Genomic DNA, 7,426 nt, shown 5'->3' on the forward strand with positions numbered 1-7,426 from the left:
AGTGTAAAACTTCGTCCCACTAGATAGTGTCTCCAAATCTTTAAAGCTAGCACTACAACGGCTAATTCTAAATCATGAGTAGCATAGAGTTCTTCATGAGGTTTTAACTTTCTGGAAGCATATGCTATCACTCCTCTATCCTGCATCAACACTGCACCCAGCCCTTGTTTGGATGCATCAGTACATACCGTAAAATCTTTGTTCATGTCTGGGACTCTTAGGATTGGTGCACTGGTGAGTAGTCTTTTGAGTTCAGAGAATGCTTTATTACATTCCTCGGTCCATTCATACTTAACACCTTTACGCTGAAGGGTTGTAATTTGCTTTGCGATTTTGGAGAATCCCTCCACAAATCTCCGGTAATAACTGACTAAACCCACAAAGCTTCGTATCTCATGTGCATTTTTCGGTATTGGCCATTCCATGATTGCTTTTACCTTCTCAGGATCTACTGAAATCCCTTCACCTGATATGATGTGACCCAAATAATGAATCCTTTCCCGAAAGAATGAACACTTGGATAGTTTTCCATATAACTGACGTTCTCTAAGATAGGACAGTACTATCTGCAAATGATCTTCATGCTCTTTCTTATTCTTGTAATAGATGAGAATATCATCTAAAAAGACTTGCACAAATTGATCAAGATATTCACGGAAAACACTGTTCATAAGATTCATGAATACGGCTGGCGCATTTGTTAACCCAAATGGTACCACAGTAAATTCATAATGTCCAAAACGTGTCCGAAATGCAGTCTTAGAAATATCATTTTCAGAAATCCTTAGCTGGTGATAGCCTGATCGAAGATCAATTTTTGAAAAGGCAGCAGATCCTTTCATTTGATCGAAAATATCGTCAATTCGAGGCATAGGGTATTGATTCTTTACTGTAGCTCGATTCAAGTCTCGATAATGCATAATCTTAAGAGCATGAAGATCATTTGCGGGTAGTATTGTCCTCTCTTAGAGAACGTTAGTTATATGGAAAACTATCCAAGTGTTCATTTTTTCAGGAAAGGATTCATTATTTGGGTCACATCATATCAGGTGAAGGGATTTCAGTAGATCCTGAGAAGGTAAAAGCAATCATGGAATGGCCAATACCGAAAAATGCACATGAGATACGAAGCGTGATGGGTTTAGCCAGTTATTACCGGAGATTTGTGGAGGGATTCTCCAAAATCGCAAAGCCAATTACAACCCTTCAACGTAAAGGTCTTAAGTATGAATGGACCGAGGAATGTAATAAAGCATTCTCTGAACTCAAAAGAGTACTCACCAGTGCACCAATCCTAAGAGTCCCAGACATGAACAAAGATTTTACAATATGTACTGATGCATCCAGACAAGGGCTGGGTGCAGTGTTGATGCAGGATAGAGTGATAGCATATGCTTCCAGAAAGTTAAAACCTCATGAAGAACTCTATGCTACTCACGATTTAGAATTAGCCACTGTAGTGCTAGCTTTAAAGATTTGGAGACACTATCTAGTGGGACGAAGTTTTACACTTAAAAGCATTCTCTGAACTCAAAAGACTACTCACTAGTGCACCAATCCTAAGAGTCCCAGACATGAACAAAGATTTTACAATATGTACTGATGCATCCAGACAAGGGCTGGGTGCAGTGTTGATGCAGGATAGAGGAGTGATAGCATATGCTTCCAGAAAGTTAAAACCTCATGAAGAACTCTATGCTACTCACGATTTAGAATTAGCCACTGTAGTGCTAGCTTTAAAGATTTGGAGACACTATCTAGTGGGACGAAGTTTTACACTTAAAAGCGACCATCAAAGTCTACAATATTTGTTCACCCAAAGAGACTTAAATGCCAGGCAAAGGCGATGGAGTGAATTCCTAAGTGAATATGACTTCAGAATATCGTACATTAAGGGAAAAGAAAATGTAGTAGCAGATGCTTTAAGCAGGAGACCTCGGATATTTTCTCTCATACCCATTAAAGTAGACTAAAGACAACGAGTACTGGATCATCTTATAAAAGACAGCTGGTATTTAAAGGTGAGAGCAAGTCTTGAAGGTATTAGGGCAAAATAATCTAAATTTGAGGGATATGAATTAGAAAACGATGGGATCTTACGATTCCATGGAAGGATGTATATTCCTGATGATAAAGATCTTCGAGTTACCATCCTTGGGGAAGCCCACAAAGCAGTATATTGTGCTCATCCTGGAGTAGGGAAAATGTATGCGGATACCAAGAAACTCTTCTTTTGGGCAGGCATGAAGCGTGATATCACTCAATTTGTTGCAAAATGTTTGGAATGTCAGCAAGTAAAGGCAGATCATTGTCACCCAGCGGGCCTATTACAACCCCACGACATTCCTATGTCTAAATGGGAGACCATTTCTATGGATTTTATCACTAGAATACCTCTTACTTCTCAAAAACACAATGCCATTTTGGTAGTGGTGGATAAATTAACAAAAAGCGCGAGATACTTTCGATGTTGCTGACGTAGCTCGAGTATTCATATATGAAATTATCAAATTTCATGGAGTACCTAAAAAGATTATATCCGATAGATATTCGCGATTCACTTCTAGATTCTGGACTTGCATGCCTGATCAATTGCAATATGTAGGCCATTGACCTACATTTTTACAACTTGACTATTGATCTGAATTTACTCTTCAGTTTGATCCCAACCTACATTTATGGTATACTGTTGAACTGTATCGCTTCTAGATTTTAATCATGACAGGTCTATTGTAAAATTCTCGGCTAAAGGTCAAACTGATATGGAACCAGAACAACCCTTCATTTTTATAGATTTAATCCATATCCAAGTAATATATTCAGAATATAAATATGTATGACCTTCCTTAAATGTAATAGCTAGATTGAGGTATGGCGGGTATATTACCGACATATATTGTAACAAGACATTTAACATTTTTTTTTTTTTCGTGGATGTTAATTGGTGAATAAACTTTGGATGTCTTACCTTAGGAGCTAATAACCATACACTTCTGCATTATTCATATTAGGATAGAATACCCTGCATTAGGACAAGGAGGTCACGAGACCACCCTCCTTGACCTCGGTACCAATAAGATCTGCCTAGCGGATAAAAATAGCAAAACTATACCCGTTTATGAATGTGAAGTTGAAAAAGAAAATTATGTGTTAAATTCGGTTGTCCACCTCAAAATTTTTATAGAATTTTATTATGTGTTCAGGAACCATTACAATGGTAAGGACGTATGAGCGACGACGACGTGATCAGGCAGCATCACCACCATTAATGCCGCCACCGTCGCCATCATCATCCCCATCACCATCGTCACCACCAAGACCATCATCAACATCAATCGCCCCAGTGCCAGAGTTGACTGTGATAATTAATTCTTTGGAAGCCTTATTGGAAACATTAAAAGAATCAACTAAGGCCAAAACCAAAGGGGAATTTCAACATGTAGCCACCAGTTCAGCGGAACCAAATAATTTTGAGCCCAGAAGATTGAAAGAAGACATTTCTAGGGAGCTTTAGAAAATTAGACTCCCAGAATTCTCAGGAGGTCGAGCAGGTGAGCGCGCTAAAGCATGGTTAGAAGGAACGAATAGATGCTTTAGGTTAAGAGAATATTCTTCTTCAGCAAAAACAAAAAATGCCGTGTTTCAACTAAAGGAAAGTGCCTTGATTTGGTGGGGAAATCTGGAAAAGCAGCTGCACCTTACATCGGATAATGTCCCTTGGGAACTATTTGAGGAAAGGTTCCGCTCAAAGTATTTACCTCCATACTTTCAACAACAGCAAGCCAGAGCCTTTCATACATTAATTCAGGGAAATAAAACGGTGGAAGAGTACGAGATAAGGTTTATGGAGCTTGTAAAATACATTCACTACTTAGATTCTGATGAACGTCAAGTTGAACACTTTATATTTGGGTTAAATCCTCGCATCAGAGCCTTGGTAAGCATGTGGAAACCATCATCAGTAGCCGAGGCAGTCGAATGTGGTCGTTATGTAGAAGAGCACCTTGGAATCAAAAATATATGGGGCCAGCAGGGCCTTTACAATTAGGATTTCCAGGAAAGACTCCCCGAAGGATGGAAATAAAAAATAAATACAAAAAAATAGGCACATCGGGCCCCTATGCTTTGATGTCCATGTATGGCCCATGGTAGAACTGGAAGTGGTCTCTATCCTTCTGCTCCTGAATCAGCCATGTACCCCTAGGCCGGACTATAGCCTCCTTGGAAAGTTGGTCAAAAATTTGATTACGTTCCCTGTAGATATGATGGCAAACAATGGAATCAAATTGTGCCTTTAAACGAAGTGCATCGTCCAATATATGCCTCAGAGAAAATGCATGACAACTAGATATATTGTTGAACCAATTGATAATGATCTTGGAGTCCCCAAATATTGGCAAATGTCTACATTGTTTTTCTAATGCAAATTGTAGAAGATGTGAGGGTGATTAGTTCAACAAAGTTGTTTGTCCCAATACCCAGCCCCATCTGGATTTTGAAGTGTTATCTACTTATAAAGAAATAAGAAACAAAAAAATCCATATTCTATCTTTTTTTTATTTACTTTCTACCACAATTAATGCGAAAGTGACCATCCAACTGAAAGCACAATAGTTACTATGATGAAACAATTTAACAAGGAAATTGTTGCTTTAGAAAAAAAATATAAATATATGATAACAACTCCATAATATATCGATTCTATTATAGAAAACTATGTTATTAGTTTTTGTAGCATCAGATGTGTTCTAGTCACGAAATTTGGTGGAGAGGCTATAATACATGAGATCTCTAAAATCTTGGAAATTCTGCCTGTCTCAATTAGGTTATTAACTGATTTTTAAATATTTCCTAAATCCAAACTTAGGAAATATGGTTAATTAATCAGTATTAATTGAGATAAGACGAGAATAGTCTAGAAACTCACCAGACCAATCTAGAGATGATCCTAGCCATCAATTATGTTTTAATCTTGGTCGGTGGTGCTCCAACAATGGATTATAAGAGGGGATCGATGTGGTGATGGAGAATACACTAGAGACACTTGAGCAGTTCGATTTCCTGAGTAGCAGCGGTCAGTTGCCGGAGAGAGGCAGAGATCGAAGCAGTGAGTGAGGGGCAAGGACAATGATCTAGAGGAAGATTTCTAGATCCAGAGAGGCAACAGCTAGAGGGCCGAGTTATCCCAGTGAGGCAACACAAAGAATTGCGCAGTAGCTTTAGAGAGGGCAGTTCGATTAATTGGATAGAAAATCATTCTCAGTTCTAGAGGTTGGGAAAAGGTTCCACGAGTCTAGAGAGATGATTTCCTCACCAGCTGGAGGTAGAATGACTTCATCAGAGATTGGTTGGAGGCTTGAATCCAAGCAGACTGTGCAGAGCAAGGTAGACGCTGACACAGAGGGTCAGAGGGTCGAGTTTCTGAAGGAAGGTTGTGTCGAGATTGTTGGTGGATGAAGGGCAAATTCCCTTCAATAATTTTGCCTAGATTTTCTTGTTGTGGATTACCGGTTTTAGGCATCTAGATTGTACTCAGATTTTCTGTGTAATAATAAAAACCCTCACTGCTGCACCGGTTTTCCCGAGTTGGGGTTTTTCCGGGGATATTTGTCCAAAAATAACTGTCCATATTTTATGTGTGTGTTAGAATTTCTCAGTTTTCAGTGCATTATTTTTCCGCAGTAATTTATTTATGAAGGTTGCAGTGTTTTTATTTCGATATTTTCCGTAACAGATAAATTGTTAAATTAATTAACAATTAGGAGAAATAATACCAGTTGTTCAATAGGGTTCCAGTTCTGAGATTTTTCACAAACTCTTATTTCGCTTGAAAAACTTGTCATACATTGTAGGGCACTGTTGCACTTGAGATATATAGATCTAAAGAAATAAGAGAACGTATAAGAGAAGGTATAATAGAACAATTTAGGATCTATTTGGAAAAAGGAGATGATGAAGCATTGACTTTTTACAAGTTGAGTTGAACAATGAAAATGCATGAAATTAGCGACCCACAAGTATATTTGAATGCAATATCTAAATCAGCATCAATTCACATAGATCCTAAAGATAGGGGTCTATGGGGAGACACTTTTTGCATACACTGGGCCTCCAATTGGGTAAAAATAGTAATAAGGGTTTGATTGAAAAATGAGGGAAAGGGATATTTGCATTTCAATGAAGACTTATCTACAAATACCTATGACATATTGATCCATAATGACAACCCACTAGCAGGACATTTTGAGTCACTTCTTCGCAAAAGAAACAATGTAGACAGTGTAGACACGTTGCAAACTACATATGGCGAGAGTTATTTTGAAGCAATATGTGATCTTTTGAAGCAATATGTGACTTAGAAAACAATGAATACAATGTAACCCATTCATTCTGGATTACAAATTTTAAAATTTGTAATTTTTCTAAATGGAATTACAAAGTTGAAAATTTGTGATTTTAAGTTGGTTGAGTTGCATAATTATTTTATAAATTTTTTAGGGTGTTAAATTCAATTTTAGGGTGTTAAATTCATCTAGATTTCGGTTAAAAAGCTAAAAAGTCACTTGGTTAGACTCTCTTATTGATTCTTCATCCCTTATTGATTTGAACAACAAGATTAATTGGAAGGGCTACAAAAAGAAGATAATTTTGGGAGGGTGGAAAGATTATATGCTCTTCAAAAATGTAGAGAGACAAAGCTATAGGATTGGAAAATGATTAAAGTGTTTTTTGGGCTCCTAGTTTGTCCAATGATGCTCTATGGGTGTGCTAGTTTGTCCAATGATTCTCTATGGGTGTGTGAATTGTGGGCTAGCAACACCCCATTTCAAAACAGAATCAAATTGAGAAAATCCAAAAATGCTTGATCATGAGCAAGTTCAAAATAAAAAGTTCAGTTTCTTATGAGATAATGTTGAGTGAAATAGGGGCAGCTCTCATTGAAACAATTGCTATGGTGCATCTCATATGATATCTAAAACGAATCAAGCAAATGGGAGTAGGTAGATGGTTTAAAGTTGTCTTCATGGGTGAACAAAGAAAATAAAACATGGGTGAACAAAGAAAATAAAACATGGATGAGACAAAACAACAAATGGATGCATAAATGGAATATCTATCTCAATTTTCCTCCCACAAATATCAAGGAGTTACAGAATTTTGTTATGGAGAAGTTCCACAAGCTTATATGGGGAAAGGAGTTGGGTAGAAAGAAGAGATATTGTATGGAGGAATTTAACCTTACTTGTAATCTCCAACAATAAGAGTACATTGGAGCTAACATTCCATAGGGAGCAAAGATTCTTATCGCTCAATTAAGAACTAAATTGTATCAACTTTGATGTGAAACAGGATGGTGGAAAATACCTAAGGAAGCTTGGTAAGAACGGGTGTGTATTTTTTGCACTTCCAAGGCTAGTGGAATTCG

The sequence above is a fragment of the Pinus tabuliformis genome, chromosome 8 (genome assembly GCF_031772625.1).
Source record: "Pinus tabuliformis cultivar Carrire ecotype Pingquan chromosome 8, CPIR1, whole genome shotgun sequence".
Taxonomy (NCBI): Eukaryota; Viridiplantae; Streptophyta; class Pinopsida; order Pinales; family Pinaceae; genus Pinus; species Pinus tabuliformis.